The 18856-nt window shown below is 49.1% G+C and overlaps 3 non-coding genes across 3 annotated transcripts; 2 read left to right on the forward strand and 1 right to left on the reverse strand.

Moving 5' to 3' along the window:
- Positions 1-3739: 3739 nt before the first annotated feature.
- On the reverse strand, positions 3740-3821 carry TRNAS-AGA (transfer RNA serine (anticodon AGA)). The gene has a single exon. It is a non-coding gene; the product is annotated as a tRNA-Ser (tRNA).
- A 5326-nt stretch (positions 3822-9147) lies between these two features.
- On the forward strand, positions 9148-9229 carry TRNAS-AGA (transfer RNA serine (anticodon AGA)). The gene has a single exon. It is a non-coding gene; the product is annotated as a tRNA-Ser (tRNA).
- Positions 9230-10271: 1042 nt separating this feature from the next.
- TRNAG-UCC (transfer RNA glycine (anticodon UCC)) lies at positions 10272-10343 on the forward strand. Its single transcript has one exon. It is a non-coding gene; the product is annotated as a tRNA-Gly (tRNA).
- Positions 10344-18856: the final 8513 nt, after the last annotated feature.

Here is an 18856-nt window from a genome sequence, read left to right on the forward strand (position 1 = left end):
GGCCCTCCAGCGCGGTCTGTGCACGCTCCCGGTCTCGGGGGAGCTGTGCCAGGATCTCCACCAGGTCTTGTGGAGTGGTAGCTTGCAGCAGGCTCCTGACCACAGGGTCGGTGCTGCCTGACTCTCCCTCCATCTCCGGGTACGGCTTCTCCAGACTCCTCCAGGCTGCACCCATCTTCTCTCTTTTGTTCTTGGTCCGCCCACACTGAGGGTGGTCCCGGGGCAACTTGGTGATTGTCAGTTCCAGGGGCAGTCCCCTCACGCTGATGGACATCTCAAGCATCACAGTCTCTGCTGGTGGGGGCGGTTTCCGCTTTTGGCGCCATTCTTGGTCCTGGCCCACGATGGGAGGTGGCCTCTTGCCACCCTCTGGCACGCCCATAATGGAGTCCGCTCTGCCAGGGCGGGAAATCTTCTGAAATGGCGGGAATCTTCTCCCAGTGGCGGGAAACTCCGTGGATGGCGGGAATCTTCACCGATTGCGGGAAGAAGGCTCACGGATGGTAAGTTTTAAAAGTCTCTTTTTCAGGCACGCAGTACCCGGTGGTTGCGGGCACGAAATCCTGCCGACTACGCCAAAAGTTGACGCGCCCCCTGGGCCGTGTGCAAGGGATACCCGGAGCCAGATCTCGATGGGGGTAGTAGTCCTTGTGGCGGTGACCCGGTCCGTGCCCAGGGTGTCAAACTAAGTGGCAGTCTATGGCAGTAGATGTTAATTTGATCGACTACGCCACCCGTTGAGTGCGGCTTTGAAGCCGCCGCTGCAGAGCAGTCCGCTGAGGCCGGTGGTATATGTGCAGCAGTGATGGTATAACCCCCAACGGGAGGGGTATGGCCTCAGGGCAGCAGGTGTGGATGATGGGTGTAGTTATGTTGTAGAAAGGAGAGTCAGAGACTTGAGGTGCAGTTTCAGGGTTTTTATTCACAGGTGTTCTCTCAGTCACTCTGGCCTTGAGTGACCACCCGAGCCGTGCTGCGTCCACCAGGTCCTGGACTCGGCCAACCCCCAGGCAGTCCGGAGCGTGGTCCTGAGCTTCCCTGTCTCTCTCTCTTCCTCCTGGCCGTTCCCACCAGGGATCCACCTTTGGTCGGCTCCCTCGGGTCTCTTGGTGGTCAAACCCCCTCTGGGTTCCCTGACCCTATGCTTGGTGTGCCTTTCTGGTGGATTTGGTGAGGGTCGTGGCAAATCTTGACCACGACCTCCGGTTTCTGGCTGAGGATTAGTGGCCTCCACCAGTTCGGGTTCCGGTACCCGTGTCCGCCAACCCTTCACCCTTCCTGGTCTGGTTCTGGGTTCTTGGGGTTCCCTCTGTCTTTCTCTCTGGGTCCTTCTTACTCCTCTCTCTCTCTCTGCAGGCCTTGCTCTGGAGCTGGGCCCAGCCGGAGCCACAGCTCCCTGTCAGCCCTCCAGGCTGAGCTCCTCTGCTCTGCTTCTCCTCAGACTGACTGACCCTCTTCCTAAGATGGTGCCCACCATATATACTCCCTCTATGTGTGAGCCCAGGTGAACAGCACCCAATGAGCTCCTAGCTTTACCCAGAGTACTCCCCCTATCTGCCCCTACACTACTGGGATGTTCCACCCCCCCTCCCACTCCAGCCAGGGACAGACGCTGTCGTACCTGCACATATACTGGTGGGAGTACCGTTGTTCTGTCCCCCGGAAATGGGATGTATGTAGTGCATGCAGCCTACTAAGCTCAGTTCCACACTCCATCCTTACCCGGGAGTGGAATACCACACCTCTGGCTTGAGGTGTAATACCCCTGTAGCAGCCGAATCCTCAGGGTGCTACACTACCATCCAACAACAATTAAAAACCAGATTGCAAAAGCCACTAGAATATCAAGGAATCATCTCCTACTTTACAAAACTAAAGAAAGCCACTGAATCCCTCTAGTAGTCACCTATCAACCAAATCTGGATGGTAGGTGACTACAATTGCAAATCGCCAAATGATTAAAGGAAAAATATTACCAGTGGCCAAAGATTTCTGTAGCCCTGATCATAGCATCATGGACATGAAATTGCTGGTATTGAAAGAAAAATACACATCTCAGAGACAGAAGAGTCTGGGAGCACAAACTTATGATGACCGGTGACACATACAGAATAGGAAAGCAGATATTGGATGGATTTATGTCTTTTTACATGAATTAAGAAATGTGCTCCTCTGACCTTGTGGGGTCATCACAAACCTGGACCAGAGCTCAATCATTATTTACTGCCACATCTGCTTCTCCCGTTCTCAGATTGATCGTTCTGCTTCACGACACTTGTCTTATTACTGCATTATTCTGTGTTATGTTGAGTATAAATATGTAACCCTTCAAATTTTGTATTATAGTGAGTCAAATGAAGAGACCGGAGGAGTCTCCAGAGCTGATGTTTATCACCATCTTTTCAGTTCAACATTAGAAGGTATCAGCCACTGAGGACTCTCAATTCATAATATTTTTTTATCTACTGGTGAACTCAGTACAAAGATATCTCTGTCCTGTGACAGATTTTCCCCCACAATTTTGTAGACTTGAAAGTAATAAGTAGTGCAGTGCTCGGCTCTATCGGCTCCTAGGTGATTAGTAATGGCCGTACAATCTCGGTGCCATCACCTCTCGGGGCCGTTACTCTTCTGTTGTAGATTTCTGTACAGTAGGACCTCGTAGTTCTCCAGTGATGGTCGCCTCATACTGTAATACAGTTTAAACAGGGGGATTACTTTATCAGGACTAAAAAATTAAAAGAATAACTCAATAATAACTGTTCCTCCATTTGAAGAAAAGGTGGAGGATGCAGGTATCGATCCCATTTCCTCTCACGTGCTTAGGTACATGCTTTTCACTGCAACTTTTACCTCTCGTGTCACCCAATGGCAGGTTATACTTTTGATTTTGATGTGTTCTTTAGGTGTGATGGCCACGACTGGTCGTGGTATCGAAGGCCTTAAACTGTCTACAGGAGTTAGGTAAGTATCACGCTCTTGGTCTCGCACCTCTCCTCCTCTTTGTTTCCTTAGATGCCACAACCAATAGCGACCATAACACCAAAACAGTTAGAGGGGGTGGCTCCCACTGTCAACCCATCAACACCCCCATTGAATGTTATAGCAGGTCACCAAGAGATGGTGTCGGCCTCCTAACTATCCAAATATGACACCAATCACTAATGTGAATAATGAACATGGATCAGCCATTGTGGGACCGGCATCTTCATAATCAGACAACACCGGGCATCCTAGAACTGGACAACATGGCAAAGAAAATAACTAAGACCCCCCCAAGAAAGTCTCCAGACCCATCTCCTGATGGCGGACATTACATCAGTACATTACAGTAATCACCGATGAGGGAGGTTTCTACAGTCAGAGATCGTCCGGATTCATGGAAGCTCCGGATTCTCCTTATGAGGATCTAGTTGGTAACAAGTCTTTATGTAATGTATCCAAGATAGATCCTCTCCATAAAGAAGAAAATGATCCTGTTAGGGGCCCTAAAGGCCCGTGCCTTGTAAATTTCTGTCTCTTTAGATGATTTACAGGATATCCACCTATAGGTGGCACTAACGAGGTGGATTACTTCTATAATCGTATATTCACACAGAAAATGATTTCTACAACTGATCCGTCAGTCATATAGAAATGACAGGAGTAGTCCGTCCACCTACGACAGCCTCCTGTATACAACGGCCTCCCATTTTTAGATTAAATTAGTATTTTCTTTTTTCAAAAACTAGATCTTACACGTAGTCGGCAGGATTTGAACCTGCGCGGGGAGACCCCAACGGATTTCTAGTCCATCGCCTTAACCACTCGGCCACGACTACAAATGCATACACCAGATGTAGAGTCACCGTCTCACTATCTACACACACAGCGTTCTCTATTCTGAGGAGAAGACATTAGTGTCACCACCCAACTCCACAATGTGCTCCGAGGAGGAGACATCTATCCTACACGTGAGGTCCTGCCGGCAGCCCATGACTGAGTAGTAGGATCACACTACTATGAATGAATACAGCAGGTAGGACAAAGTGTATATAATGTTTGAAAATCATTATATTACCACCGATTTTAATGAAAAAAGCTTGTTAGTGCTTTACTGACAACGTTATGGGGGCAGTGTAGATAGTAGCTACGACGTGACGGGTTCCCTTTAAGGTAAAGGGAATCTGTCACCACTTTGGAGTTATCAGACCTCTACTATGGCCATACAGGGTAGAGGAATGTAAATCTATACTTACCTGTATGGCCAATAGCAGAGGTCTGATTGCAGAGAAAAGCGCTTTATTCAATTCTGTCTTGTACAGGCTTAGTGTCCGGGGAAAGCCAAGAAATCCCCGCCTATGTACTTATTATTCCCCTAAATCTCCGCCTATGTGCTTAATTATCATAGAATTATCTGTGACAGGCCCTTTGACGTGCACTGTGCTCCCTGACCTCCCAGGCCAGTACATGAATGCAGTGCCAGAACCACCATCAGTACATGAATGCAGTGCCAGAACCACTGTTAGAATATGGATGCAGCACCAGAATAGCAGGCAGTAAATAAATGCAGCACCAGAATCACCGGCAGTACATAACTGCAGTGCCAGAACTACCCTCAGTATATTAGTGCAGCGCCAGAACCACCATCAGTATATGTATAAAGTATCAGGCTTAATACAGAAATTAATTGTAATGTCAGGTCAGCTCCATGTATAATTGTATCACATGAACCTACTATTCTCATTATGTCTTCAGCAATGTTAATGAGATACTGGGAGTTATTGTTACCAGCAATCATCAGACTGCAGACCATGAAAGAATCACAGTATTGATGAGACGTAGTCAGTATCACAAAAGCAAATATTTGCATCCAGGTACCTTATAGGTGACATCTTCCCTGATTGGACTTGCTCCCATCACTTTCGTCTCCATGTAGCACAGATGTCATGATGAGACTCCGCACCCAGAGCTCATCTCTGCAGACTTGCCTCTTCTCCATCTTCAGCAGCACATCCCGACACGGTGCCCTTAAAAATAAAAGTATCATTATACTGCCATATAAAGATGTCTCCTATGCTGTGCCCCTGAATAAATAATTGCCCCTCACAGTGCTTCCTGCACAAAACATCCCCACAACAATGCCTCCATAATAGTCCCCCACACTGCCGCTCTCCATAATGTCCCCAACACACTGCCGCTCTTAATAATGTCCTCAGCATACTGCCCCTTTATAAAATGTCCCTCACACTGCCCCTCTCCATAACATCCCCCCACACTGCCCCTCACCATAATGTCCCCCCCACAATAACACTCTATATAATGTCCCCCCATATTGCTCCTCTCCATAATGTCCCCCTTTACACTGGCTCACTTCATAATGTCTCCCTTTCACACTGACCATCACCATCATTTATACCACCAGGTATAAATGAATAGCTGGCAACATTGAGAACCATAGACATTATGGAAAGGAGTTTGCTCCTCAATGAGCAGGTGCTCGCGGGGATAGATGTGGGGGATGATGGTAGAACGGAGCTGCAGGACAGTGAGGCAGCTAGCTGGGTGACAGAAGTCAGAGTGTCAGGGAGGCTCGTCCTGTGATGGCACCCCAACAAGTTTACTAAGTTGGCAGATGATGGGTGTCAGTACAATGGTAGCATTATTGCTGCAAGATGTGTCCTCGAAAATCCGGCAGCGTGTCTACTCCAGTATAGAATAGAACACATAAAGAAGTATATAAGTGCTGGGGACCATCGTATAATACCATTTATGTTTATTAATGGCTTAGCATGCAAGAGGTAGCGAGATTGATTCCTTCAAAGCTTCTTTCGCTGATTTATTTTTTTAATCAAATTATAATCTTTTTACTCCTGATCCCATAGTTACCCCAGCTACTCCTTATTACAGTACAAGACGACTATCACTGGAGAACTACAAGGTCTCAGTGTTCAGGGGTCTACAACAGCCGAATAAAGGCCCCGAGTGGTGACTGCTCCGACATTGTGCGTCTGAAAGGGGGAAGACCGGGGTGTAAGTACTTTCAGAACAAGGGATCCGAAACTGCTAGGGCTGTGCCTCTGGTTGCAGGGGGAAGACAGACTGCGAGCACAGGAGTCAGGTGACCGGGAAGCTGAGGGCGTGTCCAGGGGGAGAGCTGAGGAGTCAGGTGACTGGGGAGCTGGGGGCGTGTCTTGGAAGAGGGAGAAAAAGGAGTTTTGCGTGGAAAAGCAGGGAGTTGACAGTTGGGGTCAAGCCCGACTAGAGGGAGAAGAGATGCAGGGTCTGTGGAGCCGAGCTAGTGAGGTGCAGTGTTATGGACTAGGGGCTCAGTGGGTCAAACCGGAGACCGCCCGCTGCCGCCAGAAGACGGAGCATTGTTTAGGCAGGGAAGCCAGAAGAAAACAACACTGGCATCAGCCGGCAACTGCCTTGTGGGGAACAAGAGTCAGCAAAGTGTAAAACTGCCGATTACAACCATGTTGACTCTGCTACATCTAGCCAATCTGTGGATTGTCGGTTATAGACTGTTATCTGCTACTCCCCTTGTTGTCCCCATAATTGCCCTGTTACTCCCTGCATGGAGATTGACCCTGTTACAATAAATCCCCCTTGTTTATTAACCCTGTACTGGCTGCTCTGTGTTTCTGTGTCACTGCAACTAAAGTACCTGTATTACACTTGGCGTAGTCGGCAGGATCGTATCCAAACGTCCTGTGCCTACCGGACTAGTGGGGAGGACCCCTGAGGCCTGTGAGACGGCGCCCACATGGAGCATTGCAGTGGCGACAACGCTGTGGTCCAAGATGGCGCCGAACACTGACAAGAAGATGTCGGTCAGTGGCGTGAAATCCTCGGCAGGCAGAGAAAGCGCGCGAAGAAGTGGCCCGCCCTCCGAGAGCAAGTGTGTGCTGAGGTGACGACCTGAGAGAAGGAGGCAGTCCCCAGGATTGTATCTTCAGGCCGGCAGATGGAGGGAAAAGAGGAAGAAGGCCCGCCCCAAGCAGCACGATGGGGGTAGGAGGATCCTCGTGTGGAGCAGTGCAGGTGGCCTGTTGCCATTTGCAAGTTGGAGAGTGAATCTGAGTGGAAGACCGATGTTGCCGAGCCGTCCTGATACTTCCAGTGAGGCCCGTTGAGAGTTGAAGAGAATTTTTCTTTGCTGAAAAAGGGTGTTGCCCCGCAAGCTGAGGACGTTGAAGCCGGTCAAACTGGACCGAAGTGAAGCCGCGATGGCAGTTGTTGTTTTCTCCCTTATACCAGTTGGAGCCTCGACATCGGAGGCCTGTTATGGACTTAGACTTTGATGACTTCAGCAATTGCCACTGGGGTCCGGATCGGTGCTGCCTTGCAGGAGCAGGCACACGTGTGTGTAACCCCTTTAAATGCTTTAGTACCGTTGTAGAAGGAATCGTGTCCCTGTTGCCACAGGGAATATAATGGACTGTGCCCGGATGCAGTTGGGCATGCAAAGGACAAGGTGTCAAAGAAGAGCTCCAGAGAAAGGGAGCTTGTATGTAGACGGGGGTGTACGCCCACGAGAGAGGACCTGCTCGTGACAGGTCGGGATCAAGGACAGGTCAAAACAGTGGGGCCGTAAGCCCATGAGTAAGGACCAGTGATGGTGTAAATGCACTCAGAGAAGAGGCTAGTACATGAGACATCAAGGGTCCATGTGAGTACCAGAGAGTTCGGCAGCCAGAGACCTGAGCCACGGTTAGAAGGTGCGCGGATCCGAGGACAGAGACTAGGCACTAAGAAGAGTCCGGCACCCATAGACCCAGGCCAGGGTTAGAAGGTGCGCGGATCCGAGGACAGAGACTAGGCACTAAGCAGAGTCCGGCACCCATAGACCCAGGCCAGGGTTAGAAGGTGCGCGGATCCGAGGACAGAGACTAGGCACTAAGCAGAGTCCGTCAGCCAGAGACCCGAGCCAGGGTTAGAAGGTGCGCGGATCCGAGGACAGAGACTAGGCACTAAGCAGAGTCCGGCAGCCATAGACCTGAGCCAGGGTTAGAAGGTGCGCAGATCTGAGGACAGAGACTAGGCACCAAGAAGAGTCCGGCAGCCATAGACCCAGGCCAGGGTTAGAAGTGCACGGATCTGAGGACAGAGACTAGGCACTAAGCAGAGTCCAGCCGCCGTAGACCCAGGCCAGGGTTAGAAGGTGCGCGGATCCGAGGACAGAGACTAGGCACTAAGCAGAGTCCGGCAGCCGTAGACCCAGGCCAGGGTTAGAAGGTGCACGGATCTGAGGACAGAGACTAGGCACTAAGCAGAGTCCGGCAGCCATAGACCCAGGCCAGGGTTAGAAGGTGTGCGGATGCGAGGACAGAGACTAGGCACTAAGCAGAGTCCGGCAGCCATATACCCAGGCCAGGGTTAGAAGGTGCGCAGATCCGAGGACAGAGACTAGGCACTAAGCAGAGTCCAGCAGCCATAGACCCAGGCCAGGGTTAGAAGGTGCGCGGGAGAGAGAGAGAGTGCCGACAGCCCTCAGCAGGAGCTGAGGACCAAACAGAGGCTGTGGAAAAGGGATGTACATATATATATATCTATATTTGAGTAGCACAGCGAGACAGGACAGGGACTGTGGAAAAGGGATAGGAGCCTTATCCGAGTAGCACAGCTTCCCTAGGGCAAGCGACAAACTGCACAGAGGGTGTGCTGAAGGTGAGAGTCGGCCTGCTGTGATAAACTGAGTCGGAAGGTAGAGAAACGGCTTATTGTCCCTGCATAAGATCTGGGCCTGAGAATATCTGCTGCACCTGCCTGTACACTGCAATCTGTCAGTAAAGTTGGTTTTATTTAAAAGCACTGACTATCTATTTATTCATGTGCCAGGTGCTCGCTGAAGGTTGCTCAGTAGACCTGCCCACGGCTACCACCCCGTGCCACCTCGTTACACGTCCATTACACCCATAATATCACAAAAGAAAGCAACAAACACAAAGAAACAATGGCCGATCCCCAGGAGGACACTAGTCCCAGATGTCACCAGAGGAAAGTATCACATGGCTGCCGGCAGGACCTCACGTGTAGGATCGATGTCTCCTCCTCGGAGCACATTGTGGAGTTGGGTGGTGACACTAATGTCTCCTCCTCAGAATAGAGAACGCTGTGTGTGTAGATAGTGAGCCGGTGACTCCAGATCTAGTGTATGCAGCTGTAGTCGTGGCCGAGTGGTTAAGGCGATGGACTAGAAATCCATTGGGGTCTCCCCGCGCATGTTCAAATCCTGCCGACTACGTGTAAGATCTAGTTTTTCAAAAAAAAAATACTAATTTAATCTGAAAATGTGAGGCCGTTGTATACAGGAGGCTGTCGTAGGTGGACGGACTACTCCTGTCATTTCTGTATGACTGACGGATCAGTTGTAGAAATCATTTTCCGTGTGAATATACGATTATAGAAGTAATCCACCTTGCTAGTGCCACCTATAGGAAATAGACTTAAAAAAAAGGCTCAAAGTAAGTAATGACTGATGTACAGCCGAAAAACACAATCATGAATCGAGGCCAAAGAGCTAAAAACATCATCTTCCGAAAAAGTCAAAAATGAGGAGGAAGAGAGGGAGGAAACTTCTGTCCGGATAATCCGCTGTAAGTGAAGAACCGTAATGACCCTAATAGAAGCCCTACTTCAGGAGAGCGGACGGCGAGGAGGGATTGTTAAGGAAAATTAATATTGTGGCTAATGTGACCCCATCAGTAATGTGGCTGCTTAATTCTGGAGATAATTATACCCTACTAACAATAAGAAATAAAATGTCCTTTGAACCAGAAATGAACCAGTGACCTAAGGATGTCTGTGCCCCACTACAGTCCTCCACTCTACCAGCTGAGCTATCGAAGGCTTGTGTACTGCAGGTCTCCTGCCCTCATCACCTCACTGCGTCTCCAGGTGTATGGGTCACATAATACTGGACATTTCTATAATATATTATACATGTACATTAATTACTGGTCAATAAGATTCTGACTGTGACAATAATAAAGTAACAACCAAAAAAAGAAAAAGACATCTTCGGGCCGCCTGTGTGAAAACCAGGAATCCTAACCGCTAGACCATATGGGAGAGACACCTTAATGAATCATTGGCGTTTGAATGATGGAAAGGTTCTAAGCAGCAAGTCCGGAAGTGATAGGGGAGAAAGAAAAGATTGGAGAATCTCCATCAAAAAAAGTACCTGAGCTGTATGTGAGCTGTATGGGAAATATCCTGTGAGCTTTCATCTACTTCCCCCAGGCAGAGCGATGGAAGCCAGAAAAAAACACCATCCTTCAGTCCAAGCGTTGGTGGTATAGTGGTGAGCATAGCTGCCTTCCAAGCAGTTGACCCGGGTTCGATTCCCGGCCAACGCAGAACGTTTTTTTTCTAGCATTAACTATAATAAATTGTCCAAAAATAGAGCTCGAAAGAAAACCTTGAGTCTCTTCTGTCAACCAAATGTCAACTTTACTTCCACATCATTTTCTAATCCGCTTTTTATTTTGTAATGATGTCAGAAGGCTTAAAATTTGTTATTATTTCAATGAAATGTACAAAATTTACAAAACCTGTTTTTTTTTGTGACAACTTGAGTCTTGAAGTAATTTTGAGGGTTCTGTATGGCATTTTATGCCCAAACAAGATCCCGTTTACAAAGGTTTACAAGGAGTATACCTCTTGACAAAGGCTCGTTTGCCGAAACGTGCGTCGGGGCTGGCGCACAGGTGGCAGTGACTGAAGGGTGGCTCTGTTATTAACAGGTTTATTATATCTCAAAGATGTGCATGATGTATAAGTATGTATTAATTATGTACTGTAAGGCAGCGCTAGTCATCATCCTGGGGGATACTCGCTGCGCCGGGTCTATTAATGCACACCAGCCACGTTTTCCGGTATTTCACCATCCAGCAGTTTATTACACTTCATAAACTGCTGATCACACAGTCCATCTTAGTGGCTCACTGGCATAAACATACAATGTCCAGGATCCTCAAGTGGCAGACAGGCCCACTTGGCTCCAGTCACAGCCTTCAGCAAGGTAATAGCATAAATGTCCACAATAAGCAGTGTTTTTACCTTTGCCGGGTTATAGCTGCTTCAGTCCGCCACCCCTGTGGCTCTAAGGCTTACCAAACGTGGTCTCCAGCCCTTATCCCATCCAAGGCCACTGGCATCTCTCACACACACAGATCCAGGCTCTGCCTTCCAGGACGCTTATCTTCCAAGCCTCTGGCACTCCAAGGCTTACTGGCATCGCTTACACACACACAAGGATCCAGGCTTCACCTTCCAGGAGTCCAGCAGGCTTCACCAGGCCTCTCACTCTCACGGTTTCCCACACAGGAACAGGCCTCATGCCTTTCACACCTGTCTCAAATCTACCAGGGTTTATATAACCATCCAGTGCACACACACAGGACCATTACAGTAATGCCACTGCATTACATATCCCCCCCTTTGTTCAAACTTGTGGGGTTGAACACATAATATACACAAACAGTTTATAACCCACATAGATCATGTACTTGACAATTGCGCTGCTCAGCCCCTGGAACATTAGTCAATGACATCAGCCCATTCCTCAGGGACCTATTATCTGCCATTGTCACTGATTTCGTCAAGTCACATTTCCGGGTCGTAAACTTGTCAGACCTCCCCGGCTCCAAGCGGTCAGTCGTAACCTTGTCAGACCTTCCCCGCTCCCAGCGGTCAGTCGAAACCCTGTCAGGCCTCCCCCGCTCCCAGCGGTCCATACATCAGTGTGACTCACATGCTCTGGTATTTAAGGTTCGGTTCGATTCCGTACTATCCCGCACTCTATTGGGTCATTTGTATGGGCCACCCAAACCTGAGTCACTGGAGGTGTCACTACCTCTAAACCCACACCCACTACTCTCAGGACATCTTGAAAGGTCCCTAACTTCAGCTGTAGCTGTTCTGCTATTTAGGGGGCCCTTTCTCTGTCTGGTCTCACAATTTCTAGACGGCTGCCATCTTCTGCTGCTCAGACGATGCTGTCTATCCACTCGCAGTCTAGCGAGATTCAGCTGTTCTACCTCTTGCAGGTAGGTCACTCGGTACTCCATCAGCATACGTATATATGCAAGATTTTCCTCCTTTCCTACAGCGGAGAATGACACCATGCCGTCTTCATCTGGTATCCAGTCCTGACGATCACGTGGACTGCTTACTTTCATCACGCCAGATTTTTTTACCATCATTTGCATTTCTCCCAAGGAGCTTTCTCACCAGAACATAAGGCACCCGGATGACCTCTTCCCGCAGACTGTGAGCTTTTCTCATCAGCTCCAGTTGTCTAGCGGCTTGTTCCGTCTTCAACCGGAGAAACCGCTTCGTGCGAATAAATCGACAGTGCATGTCACTTAGGGTCGCCACCCTCTTCACTGTGACTTCGGTCGTGGACAGGACCACCAGCTGTTTAGCTTCTGAGGTCGAGTATACCTTACAGGCTCCCACGGCCTTCTTAAACGCTGCATGCACGGACTCGCTGGTGCATTCTTCCCTCAAATCCTCGGGTACATCTACGAGACACTTGTACTGAGACGTTTTGGTCTCACCAGTGGTCTCCAAATGATCATCTGTTAACACTCTCTTAGCTCTCCTCAGGTCCACCTTCTCATGGTCTAAGGGAGTGAGTGTAACTTGTTTGCCTTTTTCCTTCTCCAAGGAGGCCTCGTTCACTGAGTGATACTTTGTCAGGCGACTTTTGAGCCCGGAAACTTCTTCCTCTAGCTCCGCCACTCGTCTCTCAGCGGCCCGTCTCTGAAGCTCTTCCTGCTTCAACTGTTCCTTTAACAGTAGAGTTCTATCAGACCTCTCTGTCTCCAATGCGCCCACTCGGCTCTCAACAGCCAGTCTCTCAAGCTTCTCTTGCTTCCAATGGGTTTGTAGCGACTCCTTGAGCTACTTGATCTCGGCTCCTACATCCACCGAATCATCCGAACTCCCATCACTCGAGGAGGTATCTGCTTCATACCTCCCATCACCAGCGGCCAACTCCTGGCCCTGGTCTGTGGCTTCTCCGATGGACTCCTCCATCTTTTCCGGCTTAGCTTCCATCTTGCTGAGCCTTTCCTTAAGGCACATCTCTGCCCTCTGGAGATTATCACAGAACGTCTGCAGCTCCTTCACCTGAGCTTCCAGACCTAAGGTCTTTCTGCGGGGATCACCATTTTCACCACGGGTGTCTTGCAGAGTGGTCTCAACCACTTGGCGCTCTTGCTCTGCATCTGCCTTACCCTTCTCTAGTTTTTCTTTAACCTTGAGGAGATCTTCAAAATCTCTCTTAATCTGTTGCAGTTCCTCACTGAACTTTCCATGCCTCTTTTCTGCCTCATGGTCGTGACCAGACACTTCAACTTTTATTGCCTCTTTCAGGGTGGATAGCTCCCGGTCTCGCTGGTACAGAGTCCTCCAGCCGCTCCTTCTCCTGCATTAGAGGTTTTACTTGGTCCTGGAATTGCTGCAGCTCCCTCATGAGTTCATCATACTCCTTTTTGGATTTACACAGCTCCTGGTTGAACTGTTCGCGCAGTCGTTCTAGTTCCTGATCACGTCCAGAAACTCCATCCTGCCGCGTCTCCTTCTCAAGCTTCAACTGCAAAACCTCTCCCTTGATTTTGTGGCGGTCCTCTTTAATTTCGTACAACATTTCCTTCCACTGGTTAATTTCCTCGTTGCTTCCCTTCAGGTCTCGCTGTAAATTCCTCATTACCTGGTATAATTTCTGCTGTTCAGACTCCAGGCTCAGCTGGTCTGAGGACACGATCTCCAGGTTTTCCCATAGTTGCTGCACGTCACTCTGACACTGCTGCCTGATAGGCTCCAGCTCTTGGTCAGGACTGGCCGCCTCCTCTTCCAGGGCTGTCCGATCCTTCTGACTCGGTACCGTACCGGAGGTTGCTACTGGCAACATCACCTTCTCTTCTGCCTCGGAAGGAGGATCCACACTTGAAACAACGGCACACAGCATTACATTTTCTTTATTTTCACTTTCAGTCAAGACTACAGGAGCAACATTTTTGTGGCCCTTGCGCCGTCGACGAGAGGGGGACATTCTCACCTCGTCTATCCCCTCCTGACTGACCTCTCCTTCTACTTCCGTAGTGTGACCGTCAGCTGCGGGGTCTGTGTCACTCCCCATGGTGTTGTGGACTAACAGGTCACCTCCCACTTTGACATCACCCCCTTCTACTGGAGCTACCCCGTTATCAACGGTCACATTGTCATTTTTTTGAGGTACCAACCCACAACCAGTAACAATTTTCAGTTTTCTACACTCTAAGTTCTTGTGAAAATCCGCCCCTTTTTAGACTCCGCCCCCTTTTAAACAACCACAGCGGCAGGGGAATTTTTACAAAAAAAATCAGCAATAGTCTTAGGACTCAGTGCACAATATCTCTTACCACCTCCCCGGGCACTCTGGGACAACACTGGCACCCCCTGAAGGTTCAAAGAATGGTCCACTGCCGCCATTCTATATGGTGCCCACAGCTCCTGCAGTTCCTGCACCATGTCCTGTAGAAGTTTCTCAAATACCTCATGTGAGTCCTGTCGCTGTTTCTCAAATGCCTGTTGCTGTTTCTCAAATGCCTGCTGCTGCGACTCCACCAGGCATTTCAATCTCTCAACAGCTTCAGACTCATTTGCTGCTCCTTTCACAGCCATCTTTATCAGCTCCTACATTTCTTCAGGACACTCCATCATGCCGAAGAGAGATTGCACACGGTCATTTAACCCCTTTTCCATTCCGTCTGGAGATACTGCACCATTCATGGCCATCGCTGTACACACTAGACACTTTATACCGCTCTCCCCGAAAAAAATTTCGTGGCCCGCCGAGCCACAGCAAACCAGGCTTGAGTGCGACGACAATCTTCGCAACCCCACCGAGTTGCAGCCAGATGCTTTAATCTTCGTGACCCCGCCGAGTCACAGCAAGATACTTGTATCCATACTCGTCGACCTGCGCCATTGCCCCTAGCAACCGGGCTGCAGTAGCCCCTAGCAACCGGGCTGCAGTTGCCCCTAGCAACCGGGCTGCAGTTGCCCGCATTCTCGAACCACATGTAAGGCAGCGCTAGTCATCATCCTGGGGGATACTCGCTGCGCCGGGTCAATTAATGCACACCAGCCACGTTTTCCGGTATTTCACCATCCAGCAGTTTATTACACTTCATAAACTGCTGATCACACAGTCCATCTTAGTGGCTCACCGGCATAAACATACAATGTCCAGGAGCCTCAAGTGGCAGACACGCCCACTTGGCTCCAGTCACAGCCTTCAGCAAGGTAATAGCATAAATGTCCACAATAAGCAGTGTTTTTACCTTTGCTGGGTTACAGCTGCTTCAGTCCGCCACCCCTGTGGCTCTAAGGCTTACCAAACGTGGTCTCCAGCCCTTATCCCATCCAAGGCCACTGGCATCTCTCACACACACAGATCCAGGCTCTGCCTTCCAGGACGCTTATCTTCCAAGCCTCTGGCACTCCAAGGCTTACTGGCATCGCTTACACACACACAAGGATCCAGGCTTCACCTTCCAGGAGTCCACCAGGCTTCACCAGGCCATCACTCTCACGGTGTCCCACACAGGAACAGGCCTCATGCCTTTCACATCTGTCTCAAATCTACCAGGGTTTATATAACCATCCAGTGCACACACACAGGACCATTACAGTAATGCCACTGCATTACAGTACCTACCATTGTTATGACAGCTGGTGGTGTCACATTTTACCATACTATACAATCAGTTACCCTCAGGAGTCCTAATGATTTTTCACAGGACTATGGACATTTTGCTTCCACTATGTGCGCCATTCTAATACACTTTGTGGTTCCTATGTATGTTTATCCACTAAATTACGTAATTGTATTTGCATAATAAAATTCATATATTTTGATAAAATACTTTTGTTGGATCATCATTTTTTTGAGCCTGGTGCCTCCTCCTGATTACACATCCAGGAATTGTATGAACCCTTCAGCTGCTTCATAGGAAAACAAAAGGAAAAAATGACATTTTATTTTTTTTCACTAAAATTTTACTTTAGCATCAAATTTTTCATTTTCACAGAGATAACAGGAAACAGTGGACCCCGCAATGTATTGAGCAATCTCCTGAGAACAGCAGGACCCCACATTGGGTCAGAAGCTACTGTTTGGCCAGACGGCAGGACGGGAAGGAGCGCTATTAGACTTTGAAGCACAATTTTGACTGTAATAAATTGTGGACGTCATTTTGCATTTGCAGAGCCCCTAAGGGCCAAAACAGCAGAAAACCCCACAAGTGACTTCATTTTAAAACTTGACCAAGGAAAAATTCATCTATGGATGTGGGGAGCAACATGAACCCACAGGTGATTCACCAAAGTTTTTTCGGCAAAAATCTTGCCTATCCCCATAATTGTATCACATGAACCTACAATTCTCATTATGTCCTCAACAATGTTAATGAGATACTGGGAGTTATTGTTACCAGCAATCATCAGACTGCAGACCATGAAAGAATCACAGTATTGATGAGACGTAGTCAGTATCACAAAAGCAAATATTTGCATCCAGGTACCTTATAGGTGACATCTTCCCTGATTGGACTTGTTCCCATCGCTTTCGTCTCCATGTAGCACAGATGTCATGATGAGACTCCGCACCCAGAGCTCATCTCTGCAGACTTGCCTCTTCTCCATCTTCAGCAGCACATCCCGACATGGTGCCCTTAAAAATAAAAGTATCATTATACTGCCATATAAATAAAGATGTCTCCTATGCTGTGCCCCTGAATAAATAATTGCCCCTCACAGTGCTTCCTGCACAAAACATCCCCACAACAATGCCTCCATAATAGTCCCCCACACTGCCCCTTTATAAAATGTCCCTCACACTGCCCCTCACCATAATGTCCTCAGCATACTGCCCCTTTATATAATGTCCCTCACACTGCCGCTCTCCATAACGTCCCCCCACACTGCCCCTCACCATAATGCCCCCCCCCCCTCAATAACACTCTATATATTGTCCCCATATTGCTCCTCTCCATAATGTCTCCCTTTCACACTGACCATCACCATCATTTATACCACCAGGTTTAAATGAATAGCTGGCAACATTGAGAACCATAGACATTATGGAAAGGAGTTTGCTCCTCAATGAGCAGGTGCTCGCGGGGATAGATGTGGGGGAGGATGGTAGCACGGAGCTGCAGGACAGTGAGGCAGCTAGCTGGGTGACAGAAGTCAGAGTGTCAGGGAGGCTCGTCCTGTGATGGCACCCCAAGTTTACTAAGGTGGCAGATGATGGGTGTCAGTACAATGGTAGCATTATTGCTGCAAGATGTGTCCTCGAAAATCAGGTGGCGTGTCTACTCCAGTATAGAATAGAACACATAAAGAAGTATATAAGTGCTGGGGACCATCGTATATTAGCATTTATGTTTATTAATGGCTTAGCATGCGAGAGGTAGCGAGATTGGTTCCTTCAAAGCTTCTTTCGCTGATTTATTTTTTAATCAAATTGTTATAATCTTTTTACTCCTGATCTCATAGTTACCCCAGCTACTCCTTATTACAGTACGAGGCGACTATCACTGGAGAACTACAAGGTCTCAGTGTTCAGAGGTCTACAACAGCCGAGTAATGGCCCCGAGTGGTGACTGCTCCGACATTGTGCGTCTGAAAGGGGGAAGACCTGGGTGTAAGTACTTTCAGAACAAGGGATCCGGAACTGCCGGGGCTGTGCCTCTGGTTGCAGGGGGAAGACAGACTGTGAGCACAGGAGTCAGGTGACTGGGGAGCTGGGGGCGTCTCCAGGAAGTGGGAGAAAAAGGAGTTTTGCGTGGAAAAGCAGGGAGTTGACAGTTGGGGTCAAGCCCGACTAGAGGGAGAAGAGATGCAGGGTCTGTGGAGCCGAGCAAGTGAGGTGCAGTGTTATGGACTAGGGGCTCAGCAGGTCAAACCGGAAACCGCCCGCTGCCGCCAGAAGACAGAACAATGTTTAGGTGGGGAAGCCAGAAGAAAACAACACTGGCATCAGCCGGAAACTGCCTTGTGGGGAACAAGAGTCAGCTAAGTGAAAAACTGCCGATTACAACCATGTCGACTCTGCTACATCTAGCGAAACTGTAGATTTTCGGTTATAGACTGTTACCAGCTACTCCCCTTGTTGTCCCCATAATTGCCCTGTTACTCCCTGCATGGAGATTGACCCTGTTACAATAAATCCCCCTTGTTTAAAAACCCTGTACTGGCTGCTCTGTGTTTCTGTGTCACTGCATCTAAAGTACCTGTATTACTCTTGGCGTAGTCGGCAGGATAGTATCCAAACATCCTGTGCCCACCGGACTAGTGGGGAGGACCCCTGAGGCCTGTGAGACGGTGCCCGCATGGCGCATTGCAGTGGCGACAACGCTGTGGTCCAAGATGGCGCCGAACACTGACAAGAAGATGGCGGTCAGTGGCGCGAAATCCTCGGGAGGCAGAGAAAGCGCGCAAAGAAGTGGCCCGCCCTCCGATAGCAAGTGTGTGCTGAGGGGACGACCTGAGAGAAGGAGGCAGTCCCCAGAATTTTATCTGCAGGCCGGCAGATGGAGGGAAAAGAGGAAGAACGCCCGCCCCAAGCAGCACGATGGGGGTAGGAGGATCCTCGTGTGGAGAAGTGCAGGTGGCCTGTCGCCATTTGCAAGTTGGAGAGTGAATCTGAGTGGAAGACCGATGTTGCCGAGCCCTCCTGATACTTCCAGTGAGGCCCGTTGACAGTTGAAGAGAATTTTTCTTTGCTGAAAAAGGGTTTTACCCCGCAAGTTGAGGGCGTTGAAGCCGGTCAAACTGGACCGAAGTGAAGCTGCGATGGCAGTTGTTGTTTTCT

Source organism: Phyllobates terribilis, unplaced genomic scaffold (genome assembly GCF_046119375.1).
Source record: "Phyllobates terribilis strain yellow unplaced genomic scaffold, ASM4611937v1 Scaffold_3__8_contigs__length_932513732, whole genome shotgun sequence".
Taxonomy (NCBI): domain Eukaryota; kingdom Metazoa; phylum Chordata; class Amphibia; order Anura; family Dendrobatidae; genus Phyllobates; species Phyllobates terribilis.